The sequence below is a fragment of the Cnephaeus nilssonii genome, assembly GCF_951640355.1.
Source record: "Cnephaeus nilssonii genome assembly, chromosome: 12".
Taxonomy (NCBI): domain Eukaryota; kingdom Metazoa; phylum Chordata; class Mammalia; order Chiroptera; family Vespertilionidae; genus Cnephaeus; species Cnephaeus nilssonii.
This window is the reverse complement of record NC_137083.1, coordinates 2,077,895-2,097,113: the sequence shown is the minus strand read 5'-3', so window position 1 is coordinate 2,097,113 and position 19,219 is coordinate 2,077,895.

The window sequence follows — 19,219 nt, the reverse complement described above, 5'->3', positions numbered from 1 at the left end:
TGATAAAGGAGAGAGAGCACCATGCTTGGAGAAAGATAACAGTTTCTGTCTTCTTCCCACTAATTGCAAGTAGATGTGCTTTGTCCCCTCTCTGAGCATCTGTTTAGTCAATGATCTTTTTAAAGGGGATTGTGCTCATTGTCTCAAGCCCACCAGCACATGGAGCGTTGCAAACGGAGTGCGTGAAAGCACTCATCTTGCAGAAAAGCAACGCGGAAACGGCACCTGTAATGTGCTTCCCGAAGGTTTGGGCAGGAAGAAGATTGTGTGAATATGTATTTAATAAGGAAAAAAAAGGAAGCCAGCATGAGCCCTGGGGAACCCACGCTGCACGCTCCCCTGGACCTGGTGACAGTAATGTGTGCTGCCCGAGTCACGCCCTCCGCTTCTGCTCCTGCATGCAATGGCTTCATTCCATCCTCTGCTTGTGGCTCTAAACGCCACAGTAACGGGATGTCTTGCTGAGTTTTAAAATACTTCATACGTATGCCATACAGAAAAGGGCAAGAAGGGGTTTTTTAAGCAGAGCATATACCCTCTAAATTAAAAAATAGTACAAAAATGGCACAGGCGTCTGAGAGTCTCAGAGATGTGACATGGATTCTTGAGGGAAGTTGCAGCAGGCTTTGAGAGCTCTTTCTCATGACGATTTTACTCCTGTCTTAGAGTAGAATGGTTGCCATATTGGGGACTTCAAAGAATAAGATGTGTCTGTGTTGGGTCAGATTTTTCTGAAGAAATGATTGTTTTCCTAATGATTTCTCTGCTCTTCAGGTTCCTGGAGGCCATCTCTGGCCGAGAAATCTCTGCTTTTCCTGAGCCACCCTGTTGCCAGCCCCCACCTGCTGACTGTGTCCCTGTGCCGTCACCACACCTGCCAGGTCATCAGCCATCATTGCTTCTGCATTTAGGGATGTGGGGGTGGGGTAGAGAAGAACACTGGTTGTGTCCATGAACTTGAAGACTTGAAGTTTGCACACACTGATCTGTAGGCTTTCAAGTACCTCGTAAATATTTGACGGGTTTTCTATGGGTGCTATTGGTTTTCAGTTTATTGCTGTCATCAGTTTCATCCCTCTTCCATAATGAAAATTCTCTTCTGAGTACACCCACATATATCCAAGTTCATCAGCCTCAACTTCTCCAGCACATTTTAATAAGATAATATTAAATATTAATATTTAATGATACTGTTTTAATATTGTCTTGTAATCAGTAACAAAATCTGTATGGAAGAAGACAACAGTGCAAATCCCATTGAGATTAGGAAGCAAATATACATGAAGAAAAAAATCTATGTAGAAATGCAATATAATAACAATTTACATACAAATTTAAATATATAAATTATGTGGATACCTACATAAAAATTAAAACAATATTATGTAAGATGTAGTATATGAAAAATTTAAATACACAGCATGGGAAACACTTTTGAGGCTTGGCAAATATTACATTTTAGGGATATTTAGGAATTTTTCCGAGAGGTGTAGAGGAATGCTAACATTTGTTGGGTTCTTTACACCGGCATGATCTCATATCATTGCCTTATAGCACATTTTAATTTAACATTTATATCCTAATTATCAGAAACTAAGTTTTAGGGAGATTGGGAGATTTCACCATAAGTTGAAGGCCAGGATTCCAAATTAAAAGAAACATTAATGGGAGTTATCCAGATGGAACAAAATTATTGGGAAAGTGAGCCTTAAGGCAGGAAAGAGTGAAGACTAACAGAAAGACTGTGTCAAACTGAAAAGCTTCTGTAAAGCAAAGGAAACCATCAGCAAAATGAAAAGGCAACGTATTAAATGGGGGAAATATTTGCAAACCATATATCTGAGAAGGGGTTACTATCCAAATATATATAAGTAATTCATTCAACTAAAGAAATCTAATTTAAAAATGGACAGCAGATCTGATGGACTTTTTTCCCAAAGAAGACACACAAATGACCAACAGACTCATGAAAAGATCCTCAGCATCATGAGTCATCAGGGTGCTGCATCGAAACCACAGTGAGCTCTCACCTCCCCCTGTTAGAATGGCTACCACCAAGAAGACAAGAGATCCATGTTGGGAAAGGCGTGGATAAAAGGGGATCTTTAGGCACTGTTGGTGGGAATGTAAATTGTTTTAGCCGCTAGGGAGAACAGTATGGATGTTCCTCAAAAAGAAAAAGGAAAAATAGAACTACCATATGATCCAGAAATACCACTTCTAGAAATTTACATAAAAGAATTAAAAACAGAATATTGAAAAGATATCTACAAACCCCATTGTTCATTGCAGCATCATTCGCAGTAGCTAAGATATAAAAACAACCTACGTGTCTGACAACAGATGAATGGATAAAGTAAATGTGTATGTATGTATATATATATATATATATATATATATATATATATATAGAGAGAGAGAGAGAGAGAGAGAGAGAGAGAGAGAGAGAGAGAGAATGGCATATTATCCAACCACCAAGGGAGGAAAGCCCGCCTTTTGTGACAACATGGATGGACTCACTGTGAGGGCATTATGCTGACTGTGACCAATCAGGCCGAGAAGGCACATACTGTATGATATTACTCATATGTGGAATCTAAAAAGGCAAGCTTGTAGAAACGGAGAGGATAGTGGGTGCCAGGTCTGGGAAAAGGGTGGGAGAATCGGGGGGGATGTTGGTCAAAAGGTCCAAGCTTCCAGTTGTAAGATAAATTAAGTTCCGGAGACCCAATGCCCAGAATTGTGATGACAGCTAACAACTCTGCATTATGTACATAAAAGTTGCTAGGAGAGTGGATCTTAAATGTTTCCCTCTAAAAAAGAAATTACAGTCATGTAGTATGATGGAGTGTTAGCTAACAGTAGCAATCATGTTGCTATATCTAAGAGCATCAGATGTTGTACACCTTCAACTTACACAATGTCCATTGTATCTCATAAATATAGGCATTAAAAACCACAAAAAAATATAGGCATCAAGGTATAATTTTAACACATCCTTAAAGGCTGTACATCAACCAGTGTGACTGTTCAAACTCTGGATGCCTTAAGTATAAGGGAGTCTGCATACATCAACTCTTTTTACCTGCCTCCCGATTGCATGTGAGAAAGACAGGGTGCAGAGCGGACCTGAATGAAAACCCCTCGTAGTGTAGGCACGCTGAACCTGAGGGCGGGTCAGGAAAACCTAAGACAAATGTTCCAATCCTTGTCCCCTGCACTGAGTAGTCAAGGAGGCAATCTCCTCTCTCATAGTTCATTATTTTTGGTGCTACTGGAAATAATGTAGTTCCAGTTGTCATTGCTGATATATAGAAATATGACTGCTTTTGTATATCCGTCTTCTCACTGGTGACCTTACTAAACTCGTATTAATTCTTAGAGATATTTTTGTCGATGCTTTGGGGTTTATACCATAGATAGTCCTATCCTCTGTGAATTGAGGTGGCTGTATGTTTTTTTCCATTTGGCTGTTCTTGTTCTGTGATGAGACCATCAGAATAGTTTCTTACGTCTGTTGCCAGCACATCCGCTTCATTATTTCTTGGGGTTTCCATTTTTCTGCTGGAACAAGCTGTTCAATCTTGCATGTTGTCAACGTTTTGCACAAGGGCCTTCATCTGACAGCGTCAACATTTCCCCGCTCAGCCAGCTCCTCACGGTGGTGTGCTCCTCTGGCTGTGCTATTTCTCGCCTATTTGTTTGCTTTAAATTTTTTGTTGAAAGACACCTCCTGCAGGACCCAGGTGAACCAGCGTTGTACTTCAAGGTGAGCACGCATTTCCTTTTCTTGGGGCTCGGCTTCCTGGATTTGTGTCAACGTCTTAGGAGTTGGCCTGGGTTTGAAGTCTGTTGTTGCTATGGTTACCTTCAGGCACCACAGCCTTTCAATCCCTGTAAAGATAGTGCCTGTGGCTTGAGCAAACTTGCGAGGGGGTTCCCACAGTGTTTACTCTGGGCTCAGGTTTGGGCCCACCCCAGAGGAACCGCTCTCTCTCGCTGCTCTCCCAACACGCATGCTTCTCAATACCAGTACTTGTCAGTGTGGCTGTGGGGGCAGGAAAGGGAACCTTCTCCAATGTTCTGATGAAGCCTCAGTGGTAGGCGGGTGGGCACTTCAGCCTGGTCTCCAGGTCTGGACTTCACGAGGGTCTCGGCTCTCTTCTGTATGTAACGTTGCCTCCAAGAGAGTTCAAAACCCGCCGTGTCTGAGACCAACAGGCGCTGGCCCACACGGCACGTGCGGCAGTTGGTTGAGGATGCGCAGCTAAATCTTCCATCCCCTTATATGGTATTTGGTGACGTGTGTCCAGCTAAGCAAATGCCCTTGTCCTGTTTTGCGCTGCAGAACTCGATCTCACTAGATTTCAGGCTAGTCATCTGCTCCGAGGAATCCGTTTCCTGATGAACTCTGTGATTTTCAGTTCTTCAGCATTTTCCTTGTTGTAAGAAGGAAAGGGATAATGTTTTTGCTCTTGACCAAATTCAAGCCAGGCTCTTCTGTTCTCTCCTCGACTAGGTCCGCCTCGGCCTATCCCGACTTGAACAAACACGCACAAAGCTTCTAGCAGCTCGAGGCTGCATCTCTGGGATGAGCTAGGCCTTCCCTAAAGGGCGGAGAAAATTCAAGGCTGCCCGAAGAATCCGCTGTTTGTTCCAGCCAAGACCAAAGGCAGCGCCCTGTCTCCCAGCCTCTGTGGGAGGGTAGATGCCCAATTCAATGAGGTGGGTGTCACATGGACCAACCCTCCTTCCCTCCTGTGTAACTGTTCACCTTCCTGATTCTACTGAGCCCCCGCTCGCCTCACTCCCCGTTCTCTCCTTCTCCCTTCTAAAAGCCCAGTCACCTCTGTACACATCAAAGTTGAGTTCATGCTGGACTCTCTTCTGTATCATGACAGTTCTTACTGATTAAAACCCGCCTCACCCCTTTAATCGGTGCCTGGCTTTATCGTTGACAGGAACAACACTCCTGCCAGCTTTCTCCAGCTCCCAGCTCAAACCGCATGTGCATCTTACAACATGGACTTCTGCGAGCTTCATCCGATGCTTTCCTGGTTTGTGAGCTTCTCCTCCATTTCAGTGCAGATATCCTTTATTATCCATCCACTCAATCGCCTGAGCAGAGGACGTTCAATAAACTGAATGTGTCAGCAGCTCAGCCGCGGCCTCCGAGGTCTGGTCTCCAAGTGTCTAACTGACCCCCACATAGTAAGCACGTGTCCACGAGATGGAAGTTGGAATCACAGTCTGCTGTGCGTCTCTTGGGTAATTTCCCCGAGCGGAAGATGGAAGTCATCTTTATACTTACGTAATGTCTTCCCATTTTCTAACTAATGCAACGGCGAAGCTTTCTACTTCTTGAACAGAGAAGGAAAATGACTTTTATTTTATTGCCACGCTCTGTCGAGTTCAGTTTTCCGAGCCAGTGCGGAAGAGCTCTGTGTCTCGCATCTTTACCGAGAGCCCGAGTCTTCGGCTTGTGTTTCTGGCATCTGAGAAGCTCTCCGAAGTGCAGCGCTTGACAAGGTAAAAATGCTGCAGCCAGTGACTTGCAAATACACTGAGTGGCCAGATAATGATGATCTCTGAACGCATAATAATCTGGCCACTCAGTGTATATCCTCCTATATAATAAAAGAATAATATGCAAATTGTCCCCTCGACCAGGAGTTCGACCAGCAGGCAGGCCAGCCAACTGCCCATGTCCCCTCCCCCTGACCAGGCTGGCTGGACCCCACCCATGCACGAATTCATGCACCGAGCCTCTAATATACCTATATCTATATCTATGTATCTATCTATCTATGTATCTATCTATCTATCTATCTATCATCTATCTATCTATATATGTATATGTATGTGTATATATATATATATATATATATATATATATATATATATATATACTGAGTGGCCAGATTATTATTCATTCAGAGATCATCATAATCTGGCCACTCAGTGTAGAAAGCAAAGTGCTTCCTGGGACATCAATGGAAAGGCTCCCACTCCTGACATGATCACTCTCACATTGGAAATAGAAAGTTAATAACAGCAGCGTCAGCCCAGGAGCGAGGTTTAAAATGGCTTCCTGCTGCTACAGAATTCAGAGGAGGAAAGAAGTAAAGAAGTTTTCTTGCCTGCATGCCTATTTTCCTCTTAAAAACATACACCTATGGCCAAAAAGGTGCGCTGGCATATTAAACACAGAATCACAAGTCACGTCTGTGCATTATGTGCTGCAGAGTTCTTGGATATGATCTACACTAATAAAAGAGTAAGATACAAATTGACCGTACCTTCACGACGCCCACTAGCCAATCAGGAGTGAGTATGCAAATTAACCCAACAAAGATGGGAGGTTAATTTGCATACGCAGGCGCCAAGCGGCAGGGGGCGGGGTGGGACACTTGCATCGTCACCATGGTGATGACACAGGCATTCCACACTGCCCCAGCCACTCAGGGCCTCTGGGCAGTGTGGGAAGGTGGGAAGGTGGCTCCAGGCCAGAGCGAAAAGGAGGCTCCAGCCAGAGCAAAGGCAGTGCTGACAGCCAGGGTAAGGAAGGCCCATTCTTGCACGAATCTTCATGCATCGGACCTCTAGTGTTAGAATAATCACTTGTATAATAATAAAACTTAGACTCACCTAAAAACTGTCAGTGCCCAACATCTTACTTTCCTCTAAATTCAATAACGTGAAAAATTAGGATAAGGATAAAGAAGATGAGTATGATGATAAATGGGGCAAATTAGGATAAGGAGACATAATTATTAAGAGTGTAGGATAACTTCTTAAAATCAATGTATAACTATTAAAGACAAGTAATAGAAACGCATTCTTAGAGGAAAATACTGAGCTTGAATAAAGACTGTTTAATTCCAAGAGCAAAACTGTTCTGACTTGAACTAAAGCAACCTATCTAAATGTGGGCCCCCTTTCCACAAGTGAAATTAAAGTGGGTCGGAGGCCCAGGTCACCAGACTCAGATCATTTTGATAATTAGTCAATGAAATGATGAAATTTGCAAAAACAACAAAAATAAATGAAGTCAACCAAATCTCTTGCAAATCTTCATGAAAAATTCAAATTATATTCAAGGTAAAAATAAAAGTACCAATGTGAGTTAATACATGCTCTTTTAGAGAGGGATTCATTACTTAAAATATCATCAATTTTTCTACTATGTGTTAATCCCATTCACGAGAGACCAACACTTCCAGGTCTGTTTTCCAGCCCCAAGTCTGCCTTGCACAAATGCACATTGAATGGATGGCCAGTCAAGCCAACATCCGTCACGGCTTTGGATTGCTGGCATTACAAGGAATGCTCTTCCGGTGGCTACACACTAATGTTTCGGGGGTGTATCCTCCCTTCCTTTTCATCCTCTCTTACTTACCTGCTCAGACACCCAGAGAACGTTTTAGAAGAATTGTGATGATCATTCTGAGCCTTGATAAAAACACATTAAATTTGACCCCAGCAAGCATTAGTTCTTAATTTGGGAATCCAGAAGCACTTGCTGTCCATGAATTAACTGTATGTAGTGCTTGGAGAAAAAACAGAATTTAGAAAAATAGAACTCTGGATCATGGTGGTATGTTCCTAGAAAAAATACACATATATATCATTCAGTTATTAGGAAGTTTTAAAAATTAAAAATGTGAGCTTATCTGCAAGGCCATGGTGAACAATGTTAGAGGTCATACATGCACGCAGAGGCTGGTCTTGCACATGCAAATACAGTAATAAACCACCGCCTATCTGTGCATTCAAGCACCTGGTCATCATGGCTAATATGGCCAAAAAAATTAATTTTGAATCATATCTGTTAACATAACAGCCGATTCTCTCTCTCTCAAATTTGGGATAAGAGCACTTTACCCCCTTGGAATTGTTTTCTGTTTCTAACATGTACCGTGTTTTTAGAGCACCGGGTAACAATATTCCTCGCCAGTATTTTTAAACGTTTTGTAAGATGGAAGCGAGAACACTGCTTCTCCCCTACAGCAAGCCTTTGGAAGGAGCAGAATCCTAGCGGGCGGGTGTCGCTAAAGCGCTTTGGTCGCCAAATATGTGTAACAAATTGTGCTTCAGGGCCACAGTGGATGAGAAGCCAGGGTGCGTGAGCCGCAGCGGGACAGCCGGGCACCCCAGGGGCTATTTCATGCTCCAACACACGCCACTTCTAACCATTTCCAGCAGAGTGGGCTTCCATGCGCGGCAGGAGCCTCGCTCCCCAGGGAACCGCCCCCACCCCCCACCCCCCAACTGCCTGGAGGATGAGGCGAGTGAAAGGGCTTTTCCATCTGCCTCAGCGCCCTCTCCTGGTCCTACCTGAGCTGGGGAGGCAAATCGGAGGGTCCTGGAGACTCATCTTCCCCGGTCCTGGTGGGTTAGCAGAGAGCTGGCCCAGCAGATCCCGGGGGCCTCACAAGACAAGCAGGTCCCAGCCACTGGGCGTGAGAGGCCCCTTCCCAGCAAGGTCCCTTCCTGGCTGGGGGCTTTCCTGTCACATAGTCACCTAGACACCCCCGACCTTTCACCCTACCATCCTAAAGAGCAGACATGGACAGTGGGGGGTCTTCTCAGGGGGATGCGGGCCAACATGCATGCCCGCCATCTGCCTGACCTAAGACGCGGGTGCTGAGGGCCAAAGGACTGGGGCACTCCATTCCGCCTCTACCTGTTAGCTCCCCTTATTTCACCCGCACCACTGGCGTGTGCTCCTGTCCCACTGACACAACCGTGGAACGCTGAACCCAATTAATAAGCCTTCCTTCCCGTGTGTGCGTGGAATGTGCATCTATGTATTGAGTACTAATTTTATGTGTAGTTAAGAAGTTATCATTGGTCAGTTGATATCATGTTCCAAAAGCACACAACCTGAGTAAGCAAATCTGTGAGCCATTCTGCTCAGATACTCCTGATCCAGGCATCGGGCAGGCGGTGACCTCAGGAAGACCTCAGAGCACAGCAGCCCTCACTCCCCGGACACGGACGCTCGCTTCAGAGCCCGCTGCGCACTCAGGGTGTGTGACGTCACCCTTTGAATCTTCGTTTCTTTATTGAAAACCAGTTCACGCTTCTCACCTCGTGTTTTGCTTCCTTTCCATAACAGTGAACACATTCATCATGTCGTAAATAAACTACACTAGAAACTGGCTGGCACAGGTCTGGCGTAGGGCATGCCTTAGCGACGGCATTTCCAGCTCCAATGTTTGTTCCCAAGGGTGGAGGCTTTCTGGAGACTTGAGCTTAGAGGGGTTTTAAAGGACTCCCGCCCCGATAGAAGGAGTCGCTTTGTAGACTCTTACCTCCTGTGGCCGTCCCCTCCCAGTGCACCGCACCCCCGCAGCAGGTCCGAGAGCCGCTGGAGTTGCCCATTTAAGTCCTTACATACTGCTAAAGGTAATGCGAGTCTCTGGTTGGGATTGAGTCTCATTTTTCTCTGGTGCCCAAACAGATGCCGTGGGAGCAGCGGTAATTCACTCCCATCAATCTTGGCCGGTTTGGAAGCGCCGGCTCTCGCCACGGCTTATGTTTCCATTTAGCTGGGGCCGCACCACGGCGCTGGTTAAAGGCCTCATTTTTAATCAGCTCTGTCAGCTACTCAAGTGCTCTTCAGACTCTATTTTCTCAAAGTCAAAATGCCCGCAGTCCTCAGAGGGCAGGAAAGCCCCCCACCCCCCAGCTCTCAGAGTGCCGTGCCTCTGTGTCCAACAGCGCACCTGGCACCTCCCTTCACACAGACAGAGGAAGCGGCCAAAGGGAAGTTAGCGACAATGTGCGGGGTGGGACGTGATCGGCCTCTTTCTCCAGCAGCTCCGCTTGACTATGGATGCGGGTTTCCGGGACAGGGCCCATGGGGGCGCGCTGCCTGACCAGCTGTTAGCGCCTTCACTGCAGGAAGCACTCCTGTTTGGAGATATACTAGTATATATACCAGTATATATATATACACTGAGTGGCCAGATTATTATGATCTCTGAACGTATAATAATCTGGCCACTCAGTGTATATCCTATCCTATATAATAAAAAGATAATATGCAAATTGTCCCCTCGACCAGGAGTTCAACCAGCAGGCAGGCTGGCCAACTGCCCATGTCCCCTCCCCCTGGCCAGGCTGGCTGGACCCCACCCATGCACGAATTCATGCACCAGGCCTCTAATTATATATATACACACACACGCACACGCACACTGAGTGGCCAGATTATTATGCATTCAGAGATCATCATAATCTGGCCACTCAGTGTGTATATATATGTTACTAAAGACACTCTTATAGATATATGCAAAGTCTGTCCCGCAACCTTGTGAATACAGACTCAGCGATGCCCAGGCGAGAGATGCTTCCCAATGGAAACGCGGTCGGTTTCGGTGCAATGGGCCCTGGGCCTGTCCCTGGTCATCAGGCTCCTCGCACCCGTAACGCCACCGCCAGGGAAGGAGTCACTGGGCCGCGGAGGGACTGACCTGGGCGCGCAGTGGAGATTGGGCGGCTGTCAGGCAGTTCAGGGAAGAATGATGGCTGGCGTCTGAGCTGTCCGCAGAGGTGCCTCCAGGCCCGGCCCGCGGGAAATTGTGTCATCTAAGTGTCAAGAAGCATCCAGGGAGAAAGCCAGATAGAGAACCTGTCCAGCCAGGGGCTGCAGAGGTGGCAGGATGCGAAATGTGTAATTTAAAAAGAGGTTTTCAGCAAATAAGTTTTATAAAACCTAACTGCCTTTCCACTTTATCCCCTGATACAAAATGCTCAGGAAGCGGCGAAGGACCGAGATTTCCAGAGGGGTGTGACGGACGGACAAGACCGAGGACCCTCAGCTGACGCAAAGACCGGCCCGGGTGCTGGACACAGAACAGGCGGGCCTCCCTGGACATCCTCCACGCTCCACACAAATTCCACGCCATCCTCTTCACCTGCCCTTGGCTCCAGAGAGCTCCCCTGTGTCCCACGTCACGGCCCCTCTGAGGCTCTGGTCCCTCGTTAGGGTTAGCCAGGAGGAAGTCCAGCAGGAGACGGGGAGGGGGAGGCTGAGCTGTGACTCCCCGGGCTTCTCCCCAAATGTCACTCATCTCAGCCAAGGGCCACAGTTGCTCTCAGACAGCCTTGCACACCCAGCTGTCATCACAGCCCGGCATGGCCTTCCCTCGGCCCCTTCCTGCCGGCCTGGGGCCCCCGCTGTTTCTTTAGGGTTCTCTCTATTCCGCAAACCTCTGCAGCCCCTTCATTAAACTCGTCCAGCTCCCCGCTCCCGTGTGCCTGGCTTACCGCATTCTGGTCCTCAGCTCTCTGACTGCTGGCTGACCTAGGCCGCTGCTCCCCCCTTTCTGGTGGGGGGATCTGGAAACACTGATTCCCCAGGGGGGCCGGCTGGTGGGATGATACAGATGGGGTGGGGAGGTGGATGTACTGTGGAGTGGGTGAAAGTGGCTTGAAAATATTGCACGTGTGTGCCACGCCAGCACGGCCAAGGGTGAACCTAAGGTGTGTGTGTGGGGGGGGGGGGTGAAGGATTTAGAAAAGACAGACAAGAGAATAAAGCTGGGTCTCGGTGGGACGCTGCTTCTCTGATGGAGCGACAGAGACCCCGCCTGCAAGCCAAGTCTTTATTTTATAGCCAGATTCCACGAGTCAAAGTAAGGGCGTGGTCACAACATTCTCAAGGGTTTCGAATCTACTCAGTTCCATACACCTGAACTCTATCAAGCCCATGTCACTCAGCCACCTGGGACCACAGGTTCGGACCACAGGGTCAAGCTTACAGCCATAGCCTTTGGTTGTAATTGTGCTGGGAGGGCTTTGCCCTCCAAGCTGGGACCTGCACGTGGCTTTGCCACAAGAGGACTTAGTTCAAGCCCCATTAGTCCAAGGCTTGAACCTGTCCAAACGCTGTGGCCGCTCTCCACACACATGCCCATACCCTCCTCCAAGCCCTTGTGGCTACGTAACAAATGACACTGGCTAACTCCAATGCGTTTTATTCCTCGGAGAATAAAATGCATCTCTGGGCTGGAGAAGAGCTGACTCAGCGGAGAGTGTCAGTACCTTGACAAAAATAGAGGGCTCACGGGAACTTTGCTAGCATGAACCCTGAATGCAGAGACCCCTAGCCCTCCTCCTCCACTCGGCCAGGCAGGCTGGCTGTCAGTCCTCCATGCAAGTCAGAATGTTGTATTTTCTTCTCTCTGTTTCCAATAAGCCAAAGGGCAACAACGAACCCTAGAAATGAGAGTCCCCCTGCACACAGCCCATCCTTATCAGCTCACAGGGGAGCTTGGATACAAGAAGCCCAACACACGTGACCTGACTTGACGATGATTCTTCATTCTCCAAGTTACACAGGAATGCCCAGCCAGAGCTTTCCGGACAGCAGGGGAACGGGTGATGTGCAAGAAAGAGACAAAGAAATATGAAATCAGAGCATTCGTGGCAGAGAAAAACACTGCAGCTCCATCATTAACATCTTCATAAACACAAGTGATACTGCCTCCGCAGGACAGAAAGGAGAACGGAAAAGAGCCCTTGGTAGTTAAAAACGCGAGAGCAGAAATAAGGAGCTCAGTAAAGGAGCGCCTCTCTGACTCCTGGGATAGAGAGTGGGGGAAAGAAAAGACAGAAAGTAAGTGCCAGGAGGCTCACTCTCGGAATCGTAAGAATTCTGCCACAACCACAGCAGAAGTGAATGAAATAGGACACCATTAATGAAATAAGTCACGGGAGTTTCTATTAATTAAACAGGCCCTAATACTTGTAAATTGAAATGGATCCATTGAAAAGTGTATCATTAGGAAATTCCAAAGCAATCATTATAACTAAGATTCTACAGGCTTCCAGACACACACCCAGTGAGAGAGAGAAGAGAGAGAGAGAGAGAGAGAGAGAGAGAGAGAGAGAGAGAGAGAGAGAAAGAAAGAGAGAGAGAGAGAGAGAGAGAGGTGCTGTCACCTCTCACAGGGCAAATTTAAATGCAGCAGTGGAAACAAGAAGACAATAAAATCCCTCATTAAAAATTCTGAAGGACCCTAATATTCAACCTAGAATTATATCTCTAGTCAAGTTATTAAAGAGTATAATGTTTAAAGTCACAAAATGCTGATTTCCCTTGTACCCTTTCTGAAGACGGTAGGGAAGTACATGCTGACGAAATGAGAGAGAAAGTCAAGGGCGAGACCACAGGAGACCCAGGAGCAGTTAACCGGTTCAGGACAGAGTGCAAGGCGCCCCGTGCAGTGCAGGTCAACACCTGGGCCCCCAGAGGTGGGACTCAACACAGGAGGTTGAGGAATGGCACCCAGGTGACATTGTACCATTGTTTAACATTCATATTCAAGTGGACCGTCACAGGTGGCTACCACACCAAGACACGACTGTCTCCAGAAGCCATCTTACGTCCCTTTATAATCAATCCTCTTCTTTCTCCTCTGAAAGTAGCCCACATCCTACCATTACACCACAAGCTAGTTTTGTTTCTAACTGATAATGACTGAAATAGAATCATAACCTTTATACTGTCTGTCTGTCTTCTCTTGCTCAACATTGTGTTGCATGTAGCTGTTGGTCATTCAATGCCAGTGTTTTTTGGTTTTGGTGTGTGTTTCTTTCACTATATCTGCCCATGTTCTTCTTTTAAATTTTTAAATTGAATCTATTGGGCTGACACAGGTTAACAAAATGATATAGGTTTCAGGTGTACAATTCTATAACACATCATCTGTATATTGTATTGTGTGTTCACCACCCCAAGTCAAGTCTCCTTCCATCACCATCGGTGCCCCCTTTACCCTCTTCTACCTCCCCACCCCGCTTCCCTCTGATAACCACCATATCATTGTCTGTGTCTATGAGTTTGTTTGTGTGGGGTTTTTTGGTGTTTTTTGTTTGTTTGTTTGTTTGTTTTTGCTTAATCCTGTCACCCAAGACTTGGAAGCAGCCCAAGTGCCTATCAGCAGATGAGTGGATAAAAACACTGTGGTACATTTCCACAATGGAATACTACTCGGCAATAAAAAAAGAAGGAAATCTTACCTTTTGCGACAGCATGGAGGGTAGTATAGTAAGTGAAGTAAGCCAGTCAGAGAAAGACAAGTACCATATGATCTCACTTACATGTGGAATCTAATGAGCAAAGTGCCATTGCTTTTAAAGCACTCAATTGCATGCGTCTGTACTGATGTATTTCGCCAGTCTTCTGTTGATCAATACCTGGGCTGTTCCTTGCTGTGTGCTACTACAAATAATGCGTCTACAGAAGACTGTACACGTCTTGGTGAATATGCGTAGAATAGAATGGTGGTTGCCAGGGACTGGGAGGAGGGAAATAGGAAATGTAGGTCAAAGGGTAAAAACTTTGTCATCAGAATAGCTTTAGGATCTATTCACAGCGTGGTGAATATAGTTACAGCAGAGTATTATATACTTGAAAGCTGTAGTTCCCACGCATTCTCACTACTCACTCGGAAAGGAGTTACCTATGTGGTGTGAAGAACGTTTTCATTTTCTCGATCTTGATGATCATTCTATAATGTATATGTGTATCAAGCCATCACATTGTACACTTTATATATATACAGTTAGATTTGTCACTTATTCCTCAGCAAAGTTGGAAAAGGAAGAATCTGAACAATGACCCAGATTAAAAATATAGAACTAAAAACAGGTAACTGCTATTACAAACACTGTGGATGGAAGGAAATGTAGATGCTAAAGGGTGAAGGAACAAAATGTATGTACTTAGAGACCCAAAAGGCGAGAGATGTGAGATGACTGAGAACTTCCAGAGTCTATTGGGAGATACTGAGTCACAGCCTCCAGAAGGCCAGCATCGCAACCTTAAGTCAGAGAAATACAAGTAAATCCACACCAAGTACCTGCAGAAAGTGCAGATGAGAAAGGAGAGAGAGAGAGAGAGAGAGAGAGAGAGAGAGAGAGAGAGAGACGATAGAAAGAAGACTGATGTCCCAATTTTCAAACAAACAAGGCCAGAAGATAATGGTAGGTAGAAAAAAATAACTGCCATTCTAGAATTCAAGCTAGAAGAGGAAATTTCCGCACGAACAAAATGTGAGAACATTTGCAGCCCACAGATCTGGCCTAAAGGAAACACTAGAGTGTGTTTTTCTTTCCGAAGAAAAATGATCTTAGATGGAATTTTCAAGTGAAAAGGAACAAAAAGCAATGGAACACATAATTATACGTGGTCCTATTTTCCTCAACTGTGGGTCCCCTGCCTCCTGTTCCAATAGTCATACCAGCATTCTTGGCGGCCTCTCCCAGAAACTCAAAAGCGAAAACCAGACCTTCACAATCCCTCCACCCGAGAAAACCCTCATTTGATTTTTGCTCTGAGTCCTGAGAACTGTCACAACCCGTACTTCTATGAGATGCGGCGATATTCTATTAGTATCATCCGCGCAGTCAATAACAGTGATTTCTTCCGCTCTCGAGCCATCCGTCTCCGCTGCTGCGCCTGTGCGGTCGGGTCTGATTGATTTTCCTATATTACAAGGGATTGCAATAGGGTGCCACATGGGGGGAGGACTTTCCAGGACTCTGGGTAGTGTGTGATGAGCAGTGAGGCTTGGAAAATGCCGGAGCCGGGTTTCTAAACGGCTGTCAGCTGGAAACCTGTTGTCAGAGTGTTGCTAATAGAAATGTGTATCCCCAGCGCCTACCAGTCAACCCAGTTCCGTGTCGGATATTGACTTGTAGTCATTGGACACTCGCGTTTTCCGAAATTATATGGGAGCTGTCATTTCAAACGCATAGGCAATGTCAGGAGTATGTGATTTCTTCCAGAGCGGACTTTTCATCGAAGACAGACTGAACTGTGCTGCCGACCAGTTTCCCTCTGAGTAAAAGTGGAATAGATTGCAATATTTAAAGTGAACTTTGCAGCTTTAAAGAATAATGCTTTTGTTAATGGGTTTATGCCAAGGTGCTTAATTATCTTACAGTTCACCTCAAGGGCAGAGGAGGAATAATCATAAAAAGGAAATGTTACTTGTGGAACATGATTCTAATTTCATTGCTTTTTGGTGCTTTTTCCTCTTCCAAGAGAAACTCATGAGAGCCACTGAGGTGGGCACCGTCCCTTCCGTAAGCATAAAGGCACCATCTTACCAAACGTCACTCAAGTTGACCTCCAGGGTTGTTCTAGTTTCTCTTCAAAGAATGACAGCTTCCCGAAGTAAAAATTATCCACTAATCTGAATTGATAATATTATCCTCCTAACTCTGCTAATAATAAGTCGTCATCAGTAAAATGTAATGGGTGTTAAAAATCCAGGTCATGCCTGGCCAGTGTGGCTCAGTGGTTGAGTGTCAACCCAGGAGCCAGGAGATCCCTAGTTCAATTCATGGTCAGGGTGCATGCCCTGTTGTGGACTTAAATCCAGTAGGGGGCGTGCAGGAGACAGCAGATAGATGATTCTTTCTAATCAATGTTTCTATCTCTCTCTCCCTCTCCCTTCCTCTCTCTGAAATATATATTTTTTAAAATCCAGGTCATCATATCTCCACCAAAGGGCTCATGTAGTCAGTGTACAGTGGGTGAAGCTCTGTTTTCCCACCTCAGGCAAGTAGCTCCTGCCGGGCATGTGATCAGAAACTTTAAAAATAACATACTTGGTTCCATCATACTAGTAGAAGCTTCCAGTTCCTTTAGAGTGACCGCAAGACATATACAGGAAGTTAAGAGTTAGATTATTGAACTTACAAAGGAGAATCTAATGCATAGGGTCATATTTGAAGGCCAATATGAAGACCAATTAGAATATATGAATTTTCAGACTTAATGGAAATTTTTATGCATCTATTTATTTTACATTTCATTATTTTTACATTCAATTTATTGGGGTGACATTGGTTAATAGAATTATATTGGTTTCAGGTGTACAATTCTATAATACATCATCTGTATATTGCACTGTGTGTATACCAACCCAAGTCAAGTCTCCTTCCACCATCGTTTAGCCCCCCTTTCACTTCTTCTACCTCCCCCCACACCTCCTTCCTTATGCCCATCACCATACTGCTATCTGTGTCCCTGAATCTTTCTTTTTTTCTTTGCTTAACCCCTTCACCCATCTCACCCAGCTCCCAACCTTGTCCCCTCTGACAGTTGTCAGTCTGTTCTCTGTATCCATGAGTCTGTTTCTACTCAAGACCTTTTAGAATATATAAATCTATAGACTTAATGAAAACTTCAAAGACCTGATGGCCTGTGGCTTTCACAACACCTGTGTGAGGTTTATAGCACTTTCCCTGAGGGCCTCCAATACTCAGCTTCCTCGGGAGCAGGGAAATCTTGACTCCTCACTTAGATGTGACCAGCGTTCCCTAATGATACAAAATTGAGATGAGCATATATTGAGGTTCCAGAACCCTTTGGGGTGCTTTATTTCACATACATCTATGCAACCGTATGTTGTTTCCAGTTTTCATGCACCAGGACTCTGCATTCTGGCCCTGGCTCCTGATATCATATGGCTTCCATGTGCATGGAACACAGACTCCTCCTCGGGTTAACTAACAGGTTTGAAACAAATTTCCTTACCAAGTCGCTTGAATGACATGCAGTCCTTGACCCTCCATTCCTGCCTATATTCTACATATTATTCAAAAATCAAGAAAGAGAATGACGTATACGGAATTTGATTTTGAGGGGCTTGTTTGAGGGAGAGTTTTGTTTCCTTCATGTGCTACTGAGTTTGAGTTCGTGTCCTCATCTTTCATAGAGGAACGCATACAGTTCCTGTATCCACATAGAGCATGTATTTATTTGGGGGATGCTGTTTCAGGGTGTCTAGTATATCACAGTTTGCCTCTTTCAGGAGGACTCGGGGGACTAACTTTCCTTCGAACCTCTGTGTTCTTTTCCTGAGAAAATGTTTTGTTCTTCTCTCGGGGACATATTTTATTTGCTCTCCCGTCCATAACAATTATTTAAGACCTTATGATGGTTTTCACCTTATTATCCTTTACCATAGATTCTTTTCTATTTTTCAGCCTCATAGCATGCTTGAGACATTTCTATAAATTACACCATACCTTTTCATTCAAAGTTTCGACATGCAGATGAATGAATAGAATGCATTATCACCCTCATTATACTGTGGGAATAAATAAGTAACAGAGAGATGACGGGACGAATTCTGCAATCGTGGTGGAGCTACCATAATTTGGAACTTTGATTCCAAAAAAATAGCCTCTGATTATACTTCTGCCTAGGATGCTGAGAAAAGTGTAACGGCAACACTAGTGATGATAAAGCTGGATAACCTACAAAATCATAACATTCCAATGCTGTCAGACAGGAGGGTTTCACACATTTACATTGCCAAGTATTTTCCATAGGCAATTGGTATTCTGGCCTTTTTTTCCCAATTATATTTCTCTTTGTGCCTCTTTTTCTCTGTAGCTTCTTTTGGTTGGTCTGTAATTTTCTGAGCGTCTCTCCTTCAATCTTTAATAGGTTGCTGTCAATCTTATACTGTTTATATTGTATTTTAGACAAGAGGCCTGGTGCATGAAAATTTATGCACTGGATGGGGGTGTCCCTCAGCCTGGCCTGCCCCCTCTCACAGTTCAGAAGCCCTCAGGGGAAGGAGGCGACCGGGCGATCAGGGGAAGGTGATGCCATCAACCTCTGCTGCTGCCACTGCCAGCAGCACAAGCCTCGGCCGGCCCTGGTTACCTGAGCCTCGGGCGGCCCTGGGTGGCTGTGCAGCTGCCATCCAAAGCTTGCCTGTGCCTCTGGCTGGCCCTGGGAGGCTGGGGGGCTGAGGGGACTGGGGGACTCTGGAGGCAGGCACATGGAATGGCCGGGCCCGCCTGGGGGTGGGCATGGCCTTGCCGCACACCTGCGGCCCCGTTGGGGCTGAGGGGACTGGGCACTGTCATCTTGTGGCTATGGGTGCTGCCATCTTTGAGGGTGGGGCAGTCAATTAGCATAGTCCCTCCTTATTGGCTGTGGGCGGCACCATCTTTGAGGGTGGGCAGTCAATTAGCATATTCCTTCCTTATTGGCTGTGGGCACTGCCACCTTTGAGGGCAGGGCAGTCAATTAGTATATTTCCTCTTTATTAGCTAGGGTTATTTTTTATCTCTAAAAGTTATTTCGTGTTTTTTTAATGTCTTCCATTTCTCAACTCATTACAAGGTATACACCCCCCCTCCCAAATTATCAGCTATGATTCAATCAATAAAAAAG